Source organism: Athene noctua, chromosome 3 (assembly GCF_965140245.1).
Source record: "Athene noctua chromosome 3, bAthNoc1.hap1.1, whole genome shotgun sequence".
NCBI classification, from domain to species: domain Eukaryota; kingdom Metazoa; phylum Chordata; class Aves; order Strigiformes; family Strigidae; genus Athene; species Athene noctua.
Window position 1 is genome coordinate 29,152,023 of NC_134039.1, and position 24,319 is coordinate 29,176,341.

Sequence of the window (24,319 nt, forward strand, 5' to 3'; positions counted from 1 at the left end):
GATAAGGAGAGATGTAATTTCTGCGACGTGTTTGGAGGGTTTTTTTTGCTTTTGGTTCACGACTGAGCATTTCAGTAAATTCTGTTCACCGAATCCTTGCTCGCCTTCTAGTTCACTTTCTCCCCTCCCCTTCAGTGTTTTGTTATTTCCATTTTCTCACTTTATCCCCTCCTTTTGTCCTCATTGCCCCTCAATGTGTTCACCCATTTTATCCTTTTAATGGCCTTTTCTTCTCGCTCGGAGTCTTCTCTGCGGGAAGCCATCATTCCTCAGCGTTTGGGAGATTTGCACCTCTTTGTCTCTGGGCTTTTGTTTGTGGAAAGGGGGATAGGGTTGGAGTGATGGAAGATATCCTTATCTGCTTTCCTTCGGGCGCAGGGTCTGGGCTCCTGCCGAGAGCGGGCGAATCCACGTTTGCTGTGGAAGTTTGAACATTTTCTTTCTACTTACCTTTTGGATCTCCCCTAAGCGCGCTTGAAAAGGGTGTTAGATATGAAGGTGGTCAAAAAAAAGATGGAACTCGGGTTAGGAACCCCACTTATATAATCTCTCTTGCTCTATTTTTGGCAGGTGATACCCACTTCTCGCTGGTATCAGATATTCAGGGATATTGGTGGTGGTGTCACATTTATCTTTCCCTTAACTAATCAAGTAACACTATTAATAATCCTTGGCGCTCACCTTCCCCTGGCTGTGAAAACCTATTACCTCGGCAAACTAACGGTCCGCTTGAAACTTTATTCGAGAGAGACAGGCGGTATGAATGAGCTATTTGGGGGCAAATAGGCGCTTCAACTTCCATCAGATGAAGGTGGCGTCGGGGAGATCACGATGAATCAGGAGATTCAGTTCGAGCGATGAGACTCTGCTCAGAAGGAAGGGAATAGGAAGATGCAATCTCTTCATCAGGGAGAGGGAAAGCGAAGACACTCTCAGGAGTTTGTCCTTTTCTGTCTTTAGCCCTAGCAGATGCTACTCGAAATGAGATAACTGCCCTAAACTGCCTCCTGCACCTAAAGCTGCAACATTCAGTTTTACCTCTTGGCCTTGAAGGAAGGCAGAAATAATTTTTCCTGCAGGCCACAGCAAATTCAGTTGTGTAATTCTGGTTGCTCATACTTAAAGGAGCATCCAAAATCTTCACTCTGGGCCCCCTTGGGCAAGTGCTGTTAGAAGTCTAAAAAATTTACAACCCGAGCTTTCTTAGGAAAGGCAGGGCATTGTAAATGAAGAAATAGTTTATATACAGTCATAATACATTGACTGTAACCTTTTCAGCGCATAAATACTCTTTATGCTGAATTGCTCATTCCAGGAGAAGACACCTTTGAAGATACCTCTATTTTCACTCTGTCAAGCTGTAATAACAACCATAAAAGAGCCACTGAGAGCTATTTACCATTCTGTAATCCAGCTGGGGAAAATTTTCCTGATATTTAATGTTTTTCTGGCAAGGGAAAACATTTTATAAAGGACTATGAATCACACTTATCTGGAGTATATCTGTGAGTAAAAAATAATCTTTTCTGTTTCAGGACACAAACCCAACAGTCCTTAGGTTAAAAAGCAACCAGGGCTGTTGTGATACAACTGAAATTATCTTTTGGGAAAGGCAGGTGCTCCAAAAGTGAGATCTGATTTTCCTAGCTTGATTAATTGATCCTAGAAGGAATGTATAGGTTAAGAATATTTTTTTAATAGTTCTCTACTGCCAGTATCATTTTGATGTGGAGTTCTATGATAAATTGAAAATTCTCCAGCAGCTTTAGGTAATTTCTAAAGAGGAAGCTTTACTGAATGAAACATGACAAAGGTTAATTCAATCAGTTTAATGTTCTCTCTCTCACTTATTTGTATTACGCTTCCTATGGTGGTTTTTGAATTTTCAGTGTACTGCATTAGTAGAGGAAGCAATACCACTTTTCAGGTAGCCACTTTTATTTCTCACAGACACTGTGTCTGTGCCCTAGCTCAGAGCAGGTGAGACTTTGTATTTAATTACAATGTGAGATAACTCTTGTGGGTCCAAATGTTTCAGCCAACTGGTGTGTTGCCTTTGGAACATGATTCATAGTATGCTGTTTGATAAATTCAGTGATGTGAGGTTTGCATTACACTTTCATGTATTATATACATTTGATGCAGTACCAAGATTAGATTCTGGTTTAGAGATATCTTGTGGTTGTTAGCTGCGTGGCCTATTTCCATTTGGTACCTGGCAGAACAACTTTTCTCTTTACCTTCTTTTGGCAGCTTAGAGAGGATAAGGATGTAGGACTGTCTTTTTGGCTACTGGTGTGTGTCTTCCATTTCTGTCTGCTCCACTGGAACGCATGCATTTGTCCACTGGTGAAAGGAGACCAAGTGCAGGGCTGGTCACTGTGATTCCTCTATGTAATTCAGCCAAGTGAAAGCAATTCTGATTAGTGGAAATCCTTTCTTATCCTTTTAGTTAGCTCCTACTGAGGCTTATTTACAAAGAGAGAAGCAGATTTATGATATATATGCTCAGTGGGCATATAGTGAGGCCTTTGTGACATGTCAAATATTTAATTAATTAAAAGGGGTTTTGTTGTTGGGATTTTTTCATGGCAAGAATACAATAAAGCTCTGACACTTCTGGGTTATTCATACAAATCTGCCTGAAGCTGAAAGACATGGAGCATTGTGGCAACAGGTTTGTGAGAGTTTACCTGTGTGAAATGATAGAATTTAGGGAGGAAGTTCACGTTACTGCACTCATCAGTTTCAGTAATGTGGTTACATATGTACTATCATCTCAATCAGGCATTCAGGAAAAGATTAGGGCTGGGCTTCCCTTTTAGGATACATATACACTGCAGAGTTAATTGGGACACTCATCCATTATAATTTATTTTTCCCACACATATAAATAACTAATTTGAATAATAAGATGCTGCAGGTCCATATCAGCCAATGTACCTGAAATTTTTGATATTATCATCATAGTGCTAGCATAGCACTTCAAAAAGGAAGCTTGCCCTGCTGCTGTCTCCCATGTCTAGTACATGTGTTGGACAAGCAGCTTCAGTCTTCAGAGATACTACCAGTCAGTCATCTTTCACTTGCCCTACATTTATTTTCTTACTTATTTGTTAAAGAAGCCATATGATTTCCTTTATTTGAAAGCATATTCTAAAATTCAGAGGTTTGATTGATAAGAAATATTTCTTGGTTGCCAGTTAAAATGCTTTCATATATTTTTATCTCAGCAATATCTCATGTAAGTCTCTGGATCAGCCTTCTTTTCCACTGTCTTCTCAGTGACTATGCCTTTCACTTGATTTTACAAGCAGTTGTAATATCATTCAGTCCTTGGGTTTAGCCAAGCCACACAGAATTATTTATTTTACACCTTTTCTCATTCATCAGCCTCTCTAGACCTGTAATATTTTTTTTATTTGTTTTTGTTATTCTTCTGGTTTTGTTGGCATCTTCTCAGTATTGTGGTGCCCAGCATAACATGGAGTTACTTTGCTGTCTAAGCTTGTAGATTATTCTAAAGTATCCATTACAGTCTTCAACCTCTTATATAAGAATGACAAATCAGGTTGAATTTGATGCAGTCCAAGATGTATATACAATCTAGTACCCATCCATGTTGCATTTAGATTTGGAAAGTATTCACACAATAATTAAAACTATTTTTAAAACTATTTTATATGCTTGCAGAATATTTTGGTTAAAAACATTTTGAAGGGTTTTATACCCAACATTCATTATATAGGAACTCCTTCATTTTCCTCTAAGGCAAAGCTCAGTGCTGGTCTCACCTATGTTTAGAGGCAGAATAGGAATCCTTACAATGGCAGTATTTTCTCTGATGTTTTCCCTAGAAGTTATGACATAAGTATATATTTCTTCCTCCTGCTTCTGCTGTCAAAGTCGTCTCCTCTCACAAGGTCCTAGGTATATTGTCCTCTTCCATCTTACTTCTAAAAAAATGAAGAAATATCATATTGTTATCCTTCTTAGCTGAAATGAGATGCCTTAGGTGCTCCATATAACCATAAACCATACAATACTGTGATTCAGGATTCCAGAAACCCTGTACCAAAAGTCTTTTGGAGAAGTAGGAGTAAATATGAGTTTTATTTAATATAACACAATTAGGAATTATTAGGAAGATGAAATGTCAATACCTACATTAGAAGTTGTCCAGAATTTTGGGACAAACTTCTCCTGGCAAAAGTACCACTAAACCTTTCATGTTGCTGAGTACAACTTGTAGCTTTTTCAAAAGATACATTTACATAGTAAAGAATGTAGCACTTACTGAATTTAGTCCGCCAAGGATGTTGTGATTTTGAGAGCTTTATATGTTGGAGAGGACAATGGGCAAAGTCATGGAAGAGACATCCGTTGAATTTTACCAAACTCATACAGGCCACATCCAGCTTGTGAAGTTCCTGAGCTAAAGTGGTTGGGATTTGGGATAGGATTAGGGGTAAGTGTCATCATGTGAGTGCCTTATGCTTACATTCCCCCAGAGGCTTTTGTCTATGTCCATTGTTGGGGACAGGATACCGGTTTAGAGGACTAGAGGAAACTTATTCTGATCTAGTATAGTGGTTCTTAAATTATTTTCCTCAGTGTAGTTTATAATACCACACATGTGTGAAAACTGGAAAGATCAGGCGGACAGAATGTATATGAAAAATAAATTTGTTAAAAGAATGACTCACAGTACTCATAGAAAAAAAACCCTTTTATTTTGCTAATATAAAACAGGAAACTTCAGTCCATGTTTACAGTGACTCTTTGCTTATATGCTGCTCTTGGGTTCATATATGCCCTCTTTAGGCTGCATATGAGCATATCTGTTCATATATATATGTATATAATTTACATTACTACCCTGTGACTGAAAATGTCAGTTGTTTTGTATATACTAATTATAATTTCCTTCTGCCAGATGGTGTATATCAGACTGATTCAGGCTTTTTAGGTTCCATTACTTCTTCATAGTCTATGCAACAGACAATTCTTTGGTTTGCCTGAGAGAAGTTTGTATTCCTAGGATCAAAGCTTAGTGGTTCCATTTTTACATATGACTCCTCTGATAATTGGCTCAAAATCTGGAAATATCAAATGGCTACAAAAGATACCCCAGAGGCTAGAAGGAGCTAACTAATAGTCTATGCTACCAGTGGGCTTTGGGGACTCACCAGCTCACCATTGCAAATGGTGTGGAAAAGAAAGTGACATGTCTTGAACAGTATCAGCCAAAGGAGATAACGCAAATGGAAAACAGTGATAGGTGTTTCTGTGTAAACCCCTGGTGAGAGTTACGCTCAGATTACCAAACAAGAAAAAATCTAGTGCTGAAAGAGTAGGTTTGTATATCCTAACACCTCCTAGCAACTCTCTAATGGATACTTACAGCAAGAAAAAAAGCTGTTAGTCCCAGTGGGAAACCCTGACCTGAAGGTTAGGAGAATGGAAACAGTTGTTTTTCTTTACAACAGACACTTGTGGGTATCAGACATTTGTCATAATTGACACTCTGGTGTTGTTCACACTGGGATGGATAAGCCCATGTAATTATTACCACAGGGGTTATATTCCAGAAAAACTATCACAGCAGAAAGATGGCTTCATTACTTATTCCCATTTATATTGTTCTGCTGGTAGGAAAGCCATCAAAGCAACAGGTTTTGGGGAAATCTGACTTCAGTTTTAGCAGTTGGAATCCTGTGGTAACCCAAATTTTTATACTTATTCTTCAATTAATCTGTTGGGTTTTTTTCTTATGCTCTTACAATTTGTTTTAGAGCTGTTAGTGCATGGTGAGATGGATTTAAAAGTCAGGTTTGTAAAGGAGTCATATCTTTCTGTTCTGCTGATTAAGGATACCAATTATGCCCAGAAACCAGAGTGAAAAGAGCAGGCGTATTTTACTAGTGATAACCAATGTAACAGTGTAATACAGAAAACATGCAGTAAGAAAAAGCAGAACAGTGCACTTAAAACAGCAAACAGCAAAAACCATGGTAATGCATTAAATCATTACTACATGAGAGAAAGAATGGAAATTAAGAAAAATACATCACCACTTGCATATATTATCATCACCCAGACCCGCAGTCGCTGCAGAGCCCTGGTCACAGCGAGGATTTGGAGAGCCTGTCCCGGCAAGTGGGAAATCCTACGCAGTGCCTCCACTCATAGGTGAGGCTGCCAAAGTCGCTGCAAACGGGCCCAGCCTTATATACCAGAGATGGACATGCCAGAATAGCTGGCAACTTTGTTTTGAGTGGAAAATTTCTGGTTTGATTCTCCTGTTGGATTCCACCCAAAGCCTGGCCAGGGCTCAGGGGGGGAAACCAAGGGAGTTTCTAACAAGGCCAAATACTTGGGTTCTCAGCCTTGAACAAGGCTAAACAAGGGAAGCTGGATACATTCTCTCCTCACTACTGATTATATTTTGTCTAAGCTGGATCTGTCACTAGCGAGTCTGCATACTTTGTTAATGATTACAGACTAAGTTAGCACCTTCGGCTTGGGGCCTGTTGTTCAGGCTTCAGTACTTCAAAAGATTTAGCACTTTTTACATCAGCATAAGTGCGTTGTTATAACTTAGTATAATACCTACTAGCACAATGGTTTCAGTTATAAAATATACAGGATTCATCTATAGGTCAACTCTGGCTTGGGCCAGTTGACCAAGCCTTAGCACTTCATTCGGTCCTTTGACCTATAGGTGAATCATGACTCTCAAACCAATTCTATGGTTATTGACATTAGTCTTCATTCATCAGTTGATGATGTTTCATCAGGCATGTCCCAATCCAGTATCAGGGAGGGTTCTCAAATGATCCTAGGAGTGAACTTAAGACACAAATGAGGTTAAATGCCCTACAACCTTGTAAACTCTATTTCCCGTAACAAGCAATGATAGCGATAGGACAGAGAGAAGAAGAAAAAGTCAAAATACCCAAGCAAGCAAACGGAAGAGATGCAGCAAGGTCCGTTACTACCACCACGAATCCAGCAACATCCCGTTGTCTCAGTCCTGGTGCAGGTGATAAGGTTGCTATAGGCTCCAAGCTCTTCCGAGAGAGATATGATGTCGAAATCCCAGCTCCAGGCCCCGAGAAAAGAGTACACAGTCCTTTTACTGTCCCAGTCCCCACAATTCCTACAAAGAGTCTGCCCATTTCCACAGAGTTCATTGTCGGATGTGCCACCCTGTGTTCTTCCATGTGCACATGCCCAGGTGTTCATGGTGGTCTTCACTCGGCTTACATACAAGCGCAGCTTGACAGGCACTGCCAAGGATGTCGTTGTTCTGGCTTCAGGCAGACATGGTGGTTTCTTCGGGAACAGTTCATCTCCTTCATAGCATAATTCTCCATGGCAACAGGATGTTGAGGCCAGGTAGTGGTAGTGATGCAGCAGCAATGTTGGGACAAGCACAGTCTAACACAGTCTTTTACACCAACTCGTGGCTCGACATTGCTGTCCTCGTGGTGGCATGAAGGATAGATATATAAAGAGAGAAAGGATAGAAATAGAATGCAACATGATAACTAATAACACTCTTGGCTAACATATAACTAATAACATTTTTAACAGATATATACATTTTCCATTAATAAACATGTAACTAATAATATCTTTAAAAAATATGAATATCTTCAGTTAACAAGCATATATCTAACAACATCCCTAACAAATGTGTCATGCTCAAAATTAACTAACTCTACAAAACCAAAACATTTTATAAGGCTATATAGTAAATTGGAATCACCACTAACATGTGATCCATTATTTTTCTGCGGTTCTGGCAATGTACCACTGAGTGTTTGCAGCTCTGGCAGTCCACGTGGTCTGCTGCCCTGGTTTGCTGAAGTTGGAGTTAGCATACGCAGCAGGGAAATCGGTTTCCATGCCCCTTTATCCTAAAGTACATGTGTCATCTGGGCCTAGAAACTTCTATCCCAGATTCAAACAAAGGTAAATTAGTAAAAACACTACAAATAACAAAACAATATTAACACTAACAATGCTTAACAACATTATAATGAAACATATAATAAAGGTAACAGTAACAATAGCCATGTCAGTTAATAATATTTTAACTAAACATATTTAACTAAAATGAGTCTGAGGCTGGGCCTAAGGATGTGCTCCCGGTCCTTGGGAACTGGTGGAAGGACGTGATTGTCTACATGGATAAGTACAATTGCAAGACAGTTTACATGGACACTGACAAGATGAACACATACATCCCACAAGAGAAAATATAGCAAGAACCAACAGAGCAACCTCCACAAAATTAAGTATCAAAAGGGGATAAATTCTGGTTGTTGTTGTCAATTGTGGAGCTGAAGATGTTGGTCTGGCTCACTGGAGCTGGGGTCTGCCTGCACAGCAGGAAAGTGTATTTCCACTTCCCAGCCCAGAAGGCATCTATAGTTTAGGCCTTGGTATTTCCATCTCGCCTTCATGGCCTCAATAACTACCTCCATTAGCAAAAGGACCTTCTCCTGATTTGGTGACTATTGTTTCCTCATAATACTGGCAACAGAATGACCTAAAACCACAAATTTGCTTTCCTCCCATTCTCGGTTAATACTTTGGAAGCCGGAGCTTCCCCTGGAGCCAAGGGAGAAGAGAACGGTCACCCAAAGCAATTTTGCAATGATAGACAATACATCCTGAAAACATTAATAAGACAACATCAACACTATGCAAAAATTTAAATTCACATAAGGATCCCCCATCGTGACTCAGGATATCTCTCTCCGGGGGGTTTACCTGCAAGAAAAAGGAAAGAAAATCTTCTTGGTTCATTTTGAGAACCAGAGGCGGGTTATAATTAGAAGGATGAGATAATTTACCTTGTATTAATTTTGTGCTCCTTTCCATGAGCATCTTTGGCTTTCCAGGTGTACTTGTTTATTGGGGTATCCAATACCAATGGTGCTGCTCCCAGTGTGGGGAGTTCAACTAAGACAGGTTGTTCTAGAAAAGGAGATGGATTTCTGGGGTGATCAAGGCCATGTGAGGCTGGCACAATTGTTGGAGCCTTTGGACAGAATGCTGTGATCTTTGGGCATCCATTTACTGACACATTTAACTCCACTTATCCTTTCTGCAGAGGCCATAAATCTAAAGCCTTTTGATGGTTTCTTTAGCTAATTCAAAAGCAGCTTGCTATTCACTTCCCCATTCAAATTCATATTTTTTCCTTGTCACCTTATACAAAGGGGTTAACATTTATCCCAAACAGGGAATATGTTGCCTTCAGAAGTCAAATAGCCCAATGGATCTAAAATCTAAAAAAAAATATTTTTGTTTGTCAGGGTTTCGGCAGTATTTCTCGATGCTCACAGTACCACTGAATTCCTAGAAACTTCACTGTCTGAGACGGTCCTTGGATTTTCATTTCCTTCTTTCTTTTTTTTTTTTTTTTTTTTTAAATTTTCAGGGTTAAATTCCCAACCCTTCTGTTTCATGTGATTTACCACTAATTCAAGGACTTGTTGTACCTCCTCCTCATTTCCTTGGATCAAAACATCATCTATATAGTGGCTTAATTGTGTGTGAGGAGGCAGCTGTATTTCATCTAAATGTTCAGCTACAATTCTATGACAGATAGTGGGGCTATGCAACCATTCCTGTGGTGATCTAGTAAAGGTGTATTGCTGGCCCTGCCATATGAAGGCAAATCGATCCCAATGTTCTTCTGCAATTGGTGTGGTAAAAAATGCATTGGCCAAATCTATTACAGTGTACCCAGTTTCTGGATGTTTCTGATCTTTTTCTATTAAAGTGACAGTGTCTGGCATGGCTGCTGCAAGCAGTGGAGTATGTTTGTTTAGTTCTCTAAAATCCACCGTCATTCTTCAGGATCCATCACGTTTCTTGACAGGCCATATCGGATTGTCCCACGCTGTCGTGGTTGGCTTTAAAGCTCACGCTGTCGTGGTTGGCTTTAAAGCTCCTACATCTAATAAATCTCTAATTGTCTGTGATATCTCTTCATGTCCTCCTGGAATTCTATAGTGCTTCATTCTTACTTAGTTGCAGCTGGGATCTGCACAGGAGGTATTTTTACTTTTACGGATGGTAATAGGTATGGCACTAATACAGGGTTTAACTCCAAATTGATACCGACCATCAGAAAGATTTAGTCTTTTTTAAAATCTCTATATCTTTTATATATCCAGGAATAGGAACAATCATGACTGAATATAAACATGGAGGTTTCTTATTTTAATTTTTATTTGTGTTTATACAGCTTTAATTTATTTTCCTCCTAAACCTGTAATAATTACAAGTTGTCCTTTAAATTTCTTGGGATTCCAATACATTAAGGAGGTCTGCGCTCCAGTGTCAATCAGGGTATTTACAGTTTGCAGGGACTGCTTGTTCTAAAAAAAACTCCCTTAAGCTTCACATGGGGTCATCGGTCCTTCTGCACCCACTGCCCTGGAGCTTGGCCATTAATTCATTTGTACTCATCATAATACTGAATCACTTCCCTTGCCTCATGCAAAGGGTGCAAGTCAGAAAATGGTGCCTGATCGTCTTTCAACCCCAGAAATTCTGATCCACTTACCGAGGGAGCAGGGGGGCACCCTCCATGGGCAGATGCAGGGTCCCGTTGAGGTTTGAGAAGGGGTGCTGTAGGCTGAGTTGTCCCTGAATTCCTAGTTTTAGAACTCTGCACTCTCTTGCTAGGTTTATTCAGCCCTCTCTGTGCTCTCTGTATATATATTCACCACAGCTCATTAGTTGGAACACTGTGGATTTTTTTTTTTTTTTTTTTTGCTAGACATGCTGTCTTTTAGCAAAGCCATAAACTTTTCATTACGAGAAATCCTATTTTCATTGTCTTTAGGGCTATCTCGAGTATCTTGACTCCCTGCACTCCTTCAGGGGTCCCACTCCCCAAGGTCACCCAGCTACTTTATTTTTCTATCGCTCACAAAGGGGATTTCCTATCTCAGTAATCACAAGAGTCATGATAACATTTTTACAGTAGTACCGCATCTCACACACTCACACACACTCTTAAACAGATTGATCTTATAGATATTACCACACAGGGAGCTCCCTTACACCATTCACACAAACAACACAGAATTACACTTATAACCACAAGTACCACTAGGACAATTAGGACAAACGACAAATCCAAATTTAACACCATACATACTATATACAAGCTCCAAGTCTCAGTCAATATCGGTGCCAATGGTCAAAGTACACAACAAATCCAGCCATCTCCTTATACTATACTTATATTGTGCTACTCGTGCTGTGGCTTTCTCTGCCACTGTCTGATAAGTATCCAGCTTATCAGCAAGCAACTTATTCCAGCATTACAACATCAATATTTGACTCTGTAAATCACATATCTGTTGCTCCATCTGGGAGGGCTCTAACAACTGCCTCTTTACTCTGGTGTTGTTTTCTATATGCAGTTAACAAAATCCATCCTTGTTTACTTGTATCTGTAGTCTCTTTTCCTTTTCCAACAGGTATCCTTTTCATATAATTTAAAACATCTAATGGTTTGGCTTCTTTCAGCCATCTCTCCCATTGTTTGCACGGTCCTCTGACCTGAGCCCACTCCTGAGCCAGTGAACTAGGGAGGATTTTTTCCAGTCAGGAGTATCTGGTGGACTTGACAAATTACATTTGAACTTAAATAATGGCATTTTTGTCGAATCCCACTTCTGACACCAACTTATGTTCTGCTGATTAAGGATACCAATTACACCCAGACACCAGAGTGAAAAGAGCAGGCATATTTTACTAGTGATAACAGTGTAATACAGAAAACATGCAGTAAGAAAAAGCAGAACAGTGCACTTAAAACAGCAAACAGCAAAACCCAGGGTAATGCATTAAATCATTACTACACGAGAGAGAGAATGGAAATTAAGAAAAATACATCACCACTTGCATATATTATCATCACCCAGACCCGCAATGGCTGGGGAGCCCCGGTCACAGCGAGGATTTGGAGAGCCTGTCCCGGCAAGTGGGAAATCCTACGCAGTGCCTCCACCCATAGGTGAGGCTTCCGAAGTCGCTGTAAACGGGCCCAGCCTTATATACCAGAGATGGACAAGCCAGAATAGCTGGCACCTTTGTTTTGAGTGGAAAATTTCTGGTTTGATTCTCCTGTTGGATTCCACCCAAAGCCTGGCCAGGGCTCAGGGGGGGAAACCAAGGGAGTTTCTAACAAGGCCAAATACTTGGGTTCTCAGCCTTGAACAAGGCTAAACAAGGGAAGCTGGATACATTCTCTCCTCACTACTGATTATATTTTGTCTAAGCTGGATCTGTCACTAGTGAGTTTACATACTTTGTTAATGATTACAGACTAAGTTAGCACCTTCGGCTTGGGGCCTGTTGTTCAGGCTTCAGTACTTCAAAGCTTTAGCACTTTTTACATCAGCATAAGTGTGTTGTTATAACTTAGTACAATACCTACTAGCACAACGGTTTCAGTTATAAAATATACAGGATTCATCTACAGGTCAACTCTGGCTTGTTGTCCAAGCCTCAGCACTTTCTGGGTAAACAGCGAATGAGAAGAATTTTATAGCAGTGATGCTCAAATAGCATGTTGGGGCTTTTCCTGCCAACCTTCCAAATGGAAATTGCTGGCTAAGAAAGTCTATAGCTAGCAGCAGAAAAGGAGCAGGTTTGTGTCAGCTGATTATTTATTGTCAATATTTCATTAGAAAACAATTCTTCCATTTACATGATTGGTAAATGAGATGTCTTCTCAAGTTAGATCATGATTTGAATCCAGCCAAGGAAAATATCAGTAAATATAAGTCATTATTCTCTATTACTGTTTCAGTCACCCCAATGAAATGAGCAGCTCCAGTCCCATTGTTAATAAACACATACACACAAAACAAACTTACTGGCACTAAAAGAATATCTCCATGTAGTTCATGGCCTGAATCAGACTCAAACACTGAATTCTCCTGTATTTTGTCTTCTTTATCTCTTTAGGTCACCCAAAGGGAGGACTGCAGGTAGGAAATCTTTACTTCTGTTACCTATGCTAAACTTAAGAGAATGGATGGACATTCATTCACTTCTGCTGTATCTGCGATTCCCTCAGGTAAATGTCAGATTGAACATTTGAGTTTATCTTTTGTAACATCCTTATCCTCTGTCTTCTGGAGAGAATTTTATTAAAGAAAGACTCACTGGCATTTTGCTAATGTGGAGAACAGTGACGAGTGGCGTTCCTCAGTGGTTAGTGTTGAGACTGGCGCTGTTTAACATCTTTGTTGGCAACATGAACAGTGGGATCGACTGCACCCTCAGCAAGTTTGCCAACAACACCGAGCTGTGTGGTGCAGTCGGCCTGCCGTAGAGAAGGGGTGCGCCACCCAGAGGGACCTTGGCAGGCTTGAGAGGTGGGTCTGTGCAAACGTCATGAAGTTCAGCAAGGAAAAACGAGTCGGGGCAACTCCAAGAACAAATACAGGCTGGTCAAAGAGTGGATTGAGAGTGGCCCTGCAGAGAAAGACCTGAGAGTAGTAGTGGATGGAAAACTGACTATGAGCCAGCAATGTGTGCTGCCAACTGCATCCTGGGCTGCATCAAGAGAAGTGTGGCCAGCAAGTCTAGGGAGGTGATTCTCCCCCTCTACTCTGCTCTCATGAGACCCCAGGTGGAGTACTGTGTTCAGTTCTGGGGCCCCCAACATAAGAAGGACACAGACCTGCTTAAGTGGGTCCAGACGAGGCGACAAAGATGATCAGGGGGCTGGAGCACCTCCCTTATGAAAACAGGCTGAGAGAATTGGGGTTGTTCAGCCTGGAGAAGGGAAGGCTCCAGGAAGACCTTATAGTCGCCTTCCAGTACTTAAAGGGGGCTACAGAAAAGATGGGGAGGGACTCTTTATCAGGGAGTGTAGGGATGGGGTGAAGGCTAATGGTTTTAAGCTGAAAAAGGTAGATTTAGATTACATATAAGGAAGAAATTCTGCTCTGTGAAGGTGGTGAGACACTGGAACAGTTTGCCCAGAGGACCTGTGGATGCCTCCTCCCTGGAAGCATTCAAGGCCAGGCTGGACAGGGCTTTGAGCAACCTGGTCTAGTGGAAGGTGACCCTGCCCATAGAAGGGCAGTGGAACTAGATGATCTTCCAATCCAAACCATTCTATGATTCTATGATAAGGGAAGTATATTTTTCCCTGCTATTACCAGTGTACAACAGCTTCTTACCTTTCCCTTTTCGACATTCCTTCTGATAATCATCTTATCACCCTGTTCATAATCTATTGTACGGGCATTTAATTTTTTTCCTAGGCAATGTGAAAAAGTTTATTCTTATGATTTAAAAACATTATTTTTGAAAAAATAGTTTTATTGGACTAACTCATTTTATAGAAACTTACTTTGCATTTTTTTAATATTCTGCACATCTGAGCTGATGCTCATTATGGGCATACTTTTTGGTTTTGCATGTTTGTATAGTTTCTCCTTCCTAAAAAGTTCACAGTGGTGATCTCTTAAATAAATCACCTTATTGCAGGGCCTTTTTGCACTCCTCCTTTCAAAACTTTGTGAATATTCCTTGTGTTGGTAAAAGAAATGTTGTATCTACAAGTGGAGGATCAACGTATAATAGCATGTGGTACAGATCTGAACGATACTCAACAGCACTTTTAGCTCATACTATGGTATTTTGACAGTTATTTGGAAGAGGCAGTAGCCCCAGGCCCTTTGAGTTTTGATCTCAGTGGGACACAGAAGCTGCTGTCTTGAAGAAGAATAAGATATTTCAGTAAATTGATCATTAATATCTTGCTTTGCTCTTTGAAATGTATCATCTGTTACTTTTCTGCACGTATGTTGACATTTCTACCCTCTAATGTGGGAAAGAAAAAACAAGTATCAGGGCATACTAAAAAGTTCATTGGTCTCTGAGGTAGAGTACCTCCATGTCTTCCATTCCTATCATCTGACTTTTGCAATTTATTTTTCCAACACTTCCTCCTGTTAAAGGACAGACAGCTGAAACACCAACAAATCAACTGTTTCACAGAGAACATCTGTTTGTTACTTTAGGTCTTCCTTGCTACCAGGTTTACCCTGTGTATTACATGGAATGTTGTCTTTTTTCAATTGGGCTTCCCTTACTCTTTCTTAATAGAGCTAGATTTTTTCTAATTATCAATACTATACATAAACATGTATATTATAATAATGCCTAAAGCTATAATCCCAAGAGGCGGGGGAAGAAGAGAGGCTCTTCCTTCTCCTAGGAGAGGGAAAGTTTGCTAATGCCCTGTGAGGGAATGACAGATGATTTCTCTCTCAGGTTACACATGCTCTAAATCCTCTTCCCTGTTTCTCTCCAGCAATGAGGAGACAGATACTACTGTAATAGCATAGAACTTGTGTGAATCCCTTACAAGGACCCTTTATTACTGCTGTGAGTAAAACCAAGTGACTTGCTTAGCCCTTCATCCTATTTTTAGAGAGGTTTACATTTCTAGAGGACATATTTTATTCCCTTATATGGCTTTGGCTAGTTTTCTGTTGACTTCTTTTTCTCTTTTCTTTAGTGTGATATGGGAGGATGAAGGTGGAAGAAAGCAAGCGTCTGTTTCTCTGAGCTGTTGTGTTGAAATTTGTTAACCTGATATTTTGTGTGTTGTGATGTGCCCAGTTCCCTTTCTGTTTTTAGTAGCTATGGGGATACAGACAACAGAAATCACACTTGTCACACACACTTTCTCTCTTGAAAAAAAAAAACTGGTGAAAATGATAGACAAGTTATTTTGGAAACAAATCTTTGATGTGTCCTCAGAGTAAATGTTGTGAAGTCTTTGGAGAGGAAGCTTGTTTTTCTTCACCAGCTTGCTGTGACCTGGTTTGCAAGAATCGCTTTTAAATGCAGAGAGCTGTAGTCTCAACTCAGTTAAGAATTTAAGAAAAAGTACATACTGGACTGTCCCTTTTTATGTCTTGTTTTGTATGGTTGTTTCGGGGTTTCTTTTTTGGTGTGTCTGTAAGGACACATAATTGTCCCTCTTCTGACACAGAAGTACCATAGAATTTCACAGTTCTGGGGTAATAAGGGATTATCATACATTGTCATCAAAACTAACCAACTACTGATGATGACATGCAAATTATTTGAGACACTGTACTTTACCACTCACTGAGAGCAGGAGTGAGAACAGGAGGAATATCTGTTCTGGTAATTGCTGGTGAGTGTGAGAGAAGTAAACAACGGTATGATCGACTGTGTGACGTCAAAGCCTGGGGAACAGATAGATAAGTACATATGCACGCACACATTTACGTGTGAGAGAGATATGGACACATATGAGAGAGAGACATGTAGGTACCTTTTCATCATATGTGTGTCAGTTGGAACAGGTGTCTCAAGCATGCATGAAGCCTTAACCTAAGTGTGTGTGCACACATACCTTCTCCATATATAATATACACACTTGTAGAGAAAAGTATGTACCTGTGTGCAAATTTATGCACATGTATGCATGCACACACCTGATATGGAGTTAAATGTTGAGTTGTTTCAATAGTTGAGTTCTTGCTCTTATAAAATCAGCGAAATTGTGGTGATCTTGAAGATTGTGTGGAAGCTTTGAGAAAACTTTAGAGAAAAGCATGGTTCTCCTACCTCTTGGTAAGTGGAACAGTTGGAGATTTCTGTTCCACCTCCCCTACCAGACATGCATCTGATACAACTGTACAGGGACTTCGGTGTTTAATTTAGCTTAACTCTTGGCTGCAATCAACTGCTGATAAATTTAGTTGGGGGATTAGGGAACCTTAAAGACTAATAGCTCCTTAAAAGGAGTCTGAAGATGAGACAGCAAAACAAAAACATCTGCTAATGTCTCCCTTTGAGTGGCACACCATACAGTCATAGTTCAGAGAAATAAATAGGTTAGTTTTGGGTGAGAAGGGATTTTTGTAGGTATAGACACGTGGAGAAAGAAAACCAAATGTACAAGTATTTAAGAGAGTTGTTCCCTTTACAAAATGAAGGAAAGGATATCCTGACAGGAATTAATAGCATATAGCAAACACCCTTCTCCTGTAGCTCTAGATAGTTTGCTAGCCCATAAAAAGTAGCTATTGTTAAGTCCTCTTCCTCATTACATACTTTTTATAGACTGTCATGTTTAGAGAAAATCTTTGCACTTCTGTGGCAGCATTAATTCAAGTGTGGCTACTGCATCTTCTTGACACTGCCTGGGGTAGAAAAGTAGACATGTTGACCAGTAATTCATATGTGCAGTCAAATATGGAGGTGCAAGGCAAATCAATACAAGAAAACTCAGTCAGATATTTATTTGAAGAATAGACTTAGTAGAAATTACCAGAAGTTTCTTTTCTAGATGCTTCTTTCTAACTTGTTTTTATACTGCATTGTATTTTGTAGATCCAACTGTAACTAGGGCCTTTCATAAGTATTGTACTTGAATGTTTCATAGCGAGAAACAATTCTTGTGCCAAAGGCACTGTGATCTTGAACAGCCTTCTGCTTTATGCTTAACTTTTAAACTATGAATAGTCCCTCTGAAGCCAGATTTGGAGGCTAAATGAGAATCCAGTAACTATTTAATGCCCTTTTCCCCCTTACCTTCTTCATGCCTTCTTTTGCTATCTCACAGTTAGATTTTTAGCTTTCTTGGGCCCAAGGGCCCAAGCAAGGACTTAGATGAGAAGAGGTTAAAAAGAAAAATGTATTTGAATAATTATTATTCAAATTAAGATGGAGTAATCATTTGATAAAAATTAAGTCTGCTTAGAAAGAAATGCCCTTTCACACATTGTTTAATTAGCTTGTGGATTTAGCAGCTGGATGGCTATTATTTCAGTAAAGAGTTTATTGAGATATGAAGAAGGATTATATGTAAAAGTAGAGTATCCACTATTAGCCTAACTAAATCTGATACTTTGAAAGCATAAGACAATCATCAGTAGGACTAAGAATGTGAACTATATTGCCAAAGCAAACAAGTGTGTTTTGCTTTCATTTTTTTTCTGCAACATATGGAATAAAGCACTATTGGAAAGAAAGTGTTCAGAGTGGGAATACAGATTTGCTCTGATGAATCAAAATATGGATTCAAGAGTGAGAGAAACTAACAATTCTTCTATTATAAAAAATTCTGATGTTCATAAACTCTTTATATATTTACATCATGACATAGGTGGACCGGTAAGCATTATGTCTGGCATTCTAACATTCATGAACAGCAACTTTTCTGTAACTGAGAGCAAAATTACACTGAGTTTTCAAATTATATATCTGAAATAGAGATTGGATTTACATAGTCATGTGGTGAAAGTGTTATCTTCTGTGATTCTTGTTCTCTAAACCAGGTATGTTTGTAAAACTCTGCAGCCTTTCTGATGGCTCACTAGTTAATGGTCTTAAGAGATCAATTTCAAGTCATGTAATTTTTCTTCATCCTGTTTTTCACTGTGTCAGACATGTAGACTGGCATGCTAAGTTTCTATAGCCACAGTAAGATTCTTGGTGTCTAAAGGCCACAGCACTAAGAAGAATAAGGACACTGAGGGTAATAGGAGCCAAGCTACTAAGGCAAAAGAAAACCTGAAGAACTATATTTACTGCTAATAAAATTAGTGTAGGTCTAGTGCTTGTGTAGTTCATAAGTTTAGGCTCTATTAATTTTCATGGTAGTCATATTCCCCTCCTCCCCCATTTCAAGCACTAAATACTTGATATGTCAGACAATGTTTGAGGAAGGCTGATCTATAGGCATCAAACTTATTTTACAAGAATCATTAAGTAGATTGGGCTTTCCCTGGGATTACCAGGTCAGTTTATGAGTTTCTTGATACACTTGATAGACCTGTTGACAAGAGAGAGCTGACAAAGCAGGAGCAGGCCCAAAGCCAAATAATTAGCTGCTCTTTAGGGGAGGTGCCTTGAAGAATTCTTTTTCAGCTTGAGATCAGAGATTTAGGGCTAGAGGAATAAAGGCTGAGATTGGGATCAAAAAAAGACAAAAAAAGGTGATGAGAGGAAAGTAAGTTGAGGAGGAAGATGGGCTTGAAGAGGCATGAGTGGCTCAAGGTGAAAATGGCGAGGAGGGAAACGTTGGTGTTCAAAGAGAAAAGAATTTGCAGATGCATGAGGTAGGTAGTATAAACAAGGCAGAGGTCAGTCGATTCCTTCTGGCAATCTGATCCAAGAATATCCATCAATATGTGTTACTGTGAAGTTATTCAAGGTAGTGATTATAGAAGTCTTGGTTTTAGGAGAACTTGTGTTTCCTCCCAGTCGTTTTTTTTTTTATACAGGAAATTTAATTTTATAGCACTGTCCTGTAGACTGTCTGAAATGTTTACAGTTGCCAGAAGTGTGCCAGATTTTCATTTAGGTCAAGCGGATTGTCTTGGATAAGGTGACCAGTAACTGCAATGGAGACTTTGATTAGCTGCAGATAGCATCTGGCATGTGAACATAGACTAAATAAGTTTAGAAGGAACCAGCAGATGTCATCTATGCAATGCCTTGCTTAAAGCTGGGATAGTATAAAAGATAGATCAAGCTTGTCTAGTCAAAGTTTGCAAATCTCCCCGGATGGAGATCCCATAGTCTTTCTGGGTGCATGTTCCAGTTCATTTTGAATTATTTTTTCTTATGTCCAATGAGATTTTTCTCTTGTTGTAACTTGTGATTTCTGTCTCCTGTCCTTTAATTGCCCACCTAGGAGAAGAGTCTAGCTATGTCTCCTCTTTAATCCCACTTTGTTTAGTTAGATTAGCAATTAGATCTCCCTCCCAGTCTTCTCTTCTCTAAGCTAAACAAACCCATTTTCTTTAGCCTTTCATTGTATATCATTATATTCAGGTTGTCAATATTTCTCTTGTTCTGGGGGCTCCAAAACTAGTGATAATATTCCAGATAGAGCCATATAAGCATTTAGTAGAGAAGAAAAATAATTTCCCTTGACCTACTGACTACTGTTTTGCTAATGCACAAAAAAAAAAGTGCACATATATATATAAATAAAGGAGATAAACAATGAAGGTATATGAAAGAAGAGGAAAAAGCAAGGATTTGAGCAAAGCTTGGTCAGCGAAATTGCAAGTATTGTGGACCTGAAAGTATAGTTGTGTTAGGCAGCCATGCTGTCAGGTAGTGTAAAATAAGTTCTCTGTTAGCTTTCATAACGGGGAGGCCCTGGCAAGCAATATTGCCACCTCAGGACACCTGCAGATTTTTGGGTGCCAACAGAGTATATCCTAGGCAGTGCCCTAGAGGACAAGGGCAAGATTCTTATTTGTCAGTTTTCCCTTCCTCTCTCCTAATGTAAATAATCTTGGCTTATCTAAGAGATATAATTTATTACCAACCTGCTGGCTGGTCAGCTTCATGTCTCTCATAAATTAGATAGCCAGACATATGTGGGTCAAGTCTGACAAAGCAATGCATGTCTTTAGAGGAGGAATTCTTTCCAATCCTTCTTTACATTGATTGTTTCCACACATCCCTATTTTTTCCTTTTATGTTCCTCTTTTTGTCAACTGTTCATTGTCCCTGTTTTTAACTCCCATTCTCTTCTTTTTCTCCAGTTGGCCATGTTGATGACTGTACCAGTATATCAGTATATGAATTTATCTGACATTTATGCCTAACCTTTTGTTTATCCTACACCCCAGATATGGCAAAAAGGACTACATTCCTCTTCTCAATCTTTCCTTCCTTGTTCTCGCTATATAGGCACATTGTTTCATGATGATAGGAACTGCAAAGGAAGTTCTTTGCATGTCAAAGCTCATGATGTTCTGTTGTAGCTGAACAGTGGTAAGTCCCAGCTCTTCTCAAATTCTCAAGAAAGATTTTGTTCAGTCTCAGACAGGTCTGTGGGCTATAATAGCATTTAGTGTACAGCAAGGCCTGAGATCCATTTTTTTTTTTAAGACCAGTTCTGTACTTAATACTGCTGGTCAACATAATGATAAGAGAAGAAGCATTAGTGAGGAGGCTGCTATACCATCCAAAGAAGTCTTTAGGCAGTGCGGTTTATTCTGTTCTGGCATAAAGTATTTGCAGTAGAAGAAGTTATTGATAGAATTCTGTTATCAAAGTTCTTTTTTCTTTTTAACCTGTAGTTCCCTCACTGACTATTGATTAATACTGTCAAGAGAAAGAAAAGTTGGATTTGGGAGAAGGCTGTGGTATGGGACATTCTTCTGGCATTATCAGCACTAGGATAGAAATAAGTCATATCAAAAATGAGTCTGATTAAAGACCTTCTCTACTGTGGAAAGTGATGATTCCACTAAAAGGCTTCAGGAAAAATTGGTCCAGTTAGCTAGAAGCAAAGGGGGGTGTCTGCACAAAGACTTTTCTAGTCAGTTAATGAGGATACATTTTGAGTATGATCAGGCCAGGTTTTGAAGGCTACTTGTCCATTCTCACTTTAGTGGAATGTATTACACTGCAGATTAGCTCTGTGAGATGCAGAGATATTAATCAAGGTAGGGAAAAAAAAGACATAAGTTTCTCTTTTAAATCCTTGATTATAATTTTGCAGAAATCACTTATTCTGTCTTAGGGTAGTATTAAAAGAGCCTTGTGGCCAACAGCCTGCTTTAGTATTAGAGCAGCCAGATAGAATCTAGTATGGGAAAAAGAGGGGAAAAATGAGTCCCTTAAGTTGTCTGAGTTTTTGTAATTGCTGGCAAATCCACTGGACTGGGTGGCTGACAAACAGGACAGGGAGAGCTGGAGAGATCCCCGGTAGATCTGAGAGCCCAAATCAGCCAAACAGCTTGGGCAAGTTTGGAAGCTTCTTTCTTGTTTCTTGTTTGGCTCATTTCCTTCCCCCTTCCCCCATTTATCTGCAGCAGAAGCAGTGTTGAAGGGTGTGTACTCTATCTGGCAGGCTGTTGGAGTCGTCTCTGGCCTCAAATTACACAGCATGAGAACTCTGTGCATAAAATTAGCAGCAGAATTCTGTGTATTAGGTGCCAAGGAAAAATGTCACATTCAGCAGAACTCGGAGGTGAGAGGTGATACAGAAAGAACTGGAACGGGACATCAATCTCCCTCTACATTTTACTGTTTTGCAGCAGACATCTGAGTGTCATAACTAGCTGGCTTGGAGCAAAGAGTGTTTGGGTAGTAAATAGATTTTATTACATGTCTTAGTAACAAGGATGTTTGATTTTTCTTCCTTTTTTTTTTTTTTTTTTTTTCTCTTTCACTTGCTCTTTTTCCTTTATTCTGAAGATTTTTCACTTTTTGTCTTTTCACAAGGAAATTGCTTTTCTCTCATGAAGAAGTGCTATTGACATATTGTTTTCTGCCCTCCTTTCTACTTTCCCTGTGGTTTTGATTCCTGGTAAGAAACCCACTGTAATGGCACTACATTCAGACAGTGCAACAGTTTATGCAAGTTGTAGTGAAATCTGGAAAACTAAATAAAGTGCTGGCAAACAGGGCAAAGGCACTAAGGCAGAGAGAAGCAGCTATCCAAGGGCTGGATTCTTTAGATACTATCTCAGTAGCAGCTATCTCATTCAGAAAAAACTATTACAGAAAAGGTCATGGTTTGAAAGTGTGCTTTGGCTCCTTCCTTACATCATAAAAGCAGGGAATTTGTTACCACACCAGTGCTAGTTTGGCTTTGAGAATATGCTGAGAGACTCTTCATTAGCATCTGTATGTGAAGATGGATTGTCAAAAGACATAAATGTACACTTGCTTGAATTGTTTGGGGACGTACATGTGAACTGTGTTGTCAGAGTACTTTCATAAGACAAAGTTATCAGGCAGCAATGTTGGTTTAATGTATTCCTCCCCATTCGTTCCCCATATTGATGTCTGTGCTGTGAACTTGTCTGGAAAATTGATCCATGGCTTAAAAAAATGTTTTTACAGCTGGTTTAGTTATCTGATGTATTTTGCAGTACAGCCTGAGATGTGCCAACCTGTGGAGCAGGAAAAAGCAAGAGTATGTTTAGTAAGCTGATAACATCATCATATACTCATTTCTTGAAATGACAACTTCAGAGTCCCCCATTACCTTTGTTTGGCTCAGATTATTGAAGCAATCTGTACACAGAATGGTGTATTCCCAGATTAGATAGTGTTCTGGGGCAGAAAGCTCTTAATTTCATTTCCTTGTTTTTTTCCGTAGTAGGGCAGGCCCACTGGCTACAGTTGTTTAACATATATGATAATTTAACAACCACATTCTTTCCTAAGGGTTTGCAAATCAGTTTTAAGTGCTGGCATCAGAGCATTAGTGGCACTTTTTTAAAGAGCTACATTTTTATATTGTTTTCAGTTTACAATGTAGGTGATTTTGAGTGCAGGTGAGTTGCTAAGGATAATGGGTGTAGTTTCTCATTTTTTACCTGACTTTCCCAAAGAATTATACCTCTATTGAGCAGTTTTGCTTTTAGCTCTTCCCCCGTGAGGAAAGTATCACTGTCAGTCCCATTTTATGTTTGGTAAAGCTGAGGTATAAGGAATCACATAGCAAGCCGGTGGCTGAACTGAATGCAGATATTTGAGAGGTCTCTTATTTAGACCCAGCTTCAGACAAAAAGACAGCCTTCTGCCTACTGAGGAGACACAGACTCCAGCCTTCCATACTTGAAACGGACAGAATGGCATCTGGCTTGGGATCAGATTGCTTATTGGCAAGGTAATTGGTGGGCTCATTTCACAAGTGTATCTTTCAAGGAATAAAGGCTGAAGTAATAAAAGGCCAGCAGGTGAGGCAGCAGGTGAGCCAGGCTGTAGACAGTTCTGACTGACAAAACAAAACTTTGAAAATTACAGGATCTTGATACTTATTGCCTCTATATTTGCCACTTGCCTGCCTATCCTAATCTCTATCCCCCTTACCCCCCAGTAGGAAATATTGCCCCCCAGCTAGAGAATATTGTCCCAATTTATTAACCATTAGAAAATGAGCCATAAACTCTCTATAATGAGCAGACTGGATATGTCTGTACCAGAAAATTGTGCTTTTTTGACTATATCAGTGTAGCTTAAGTAGTACAACTCCCCTTGGGTAAAGACGATTATAACAGTGTAAAAGTGCATATCCAAATATAGTCAAGTCCCACATGGGAATGTACCTTTATACCACTAATAACTAGGTCCACAGTAAGTCACAGATTTATTTCCTTAACTTTAGGAACCTGAGGTGACAAAACTGGGAATATAGTTACTTTAAAATTCTTGTGTATTCCAAGGAGAGAGATAAAACCTTTGGAGAGGGAGTGAAATGCTGGGGTTTCAACCCCAAGCCCCAAATTAAGGT

The 24,319-nt window shown here is 39.5% G+C and overlaps 1 protein-coding gene across 9 annotated transcripts in view; it reads left to right on the forward strand.

Moving 5' to 3' along the window:
* Positions 1-24,319, forward strand: part of NCF4 (neutrophil cytosolic factor 4) — a 77,080-nt gene that overhangs the window by 23,113 nt on the left and 29,648 nt on the right. For all 9 annotated transcript variants that reach the window (XM_074902432.1, XM_074902433.1, XM_074902427.1 and 6 more), the window contains one exon: positions 13,012-13,123. The gene's annotated coding sequence lies outside the window, so the exon portion shown is untranslated. The remainder of the gene's footprint in view (positions 1-13,011; positions 13,124-24,319) is intronic.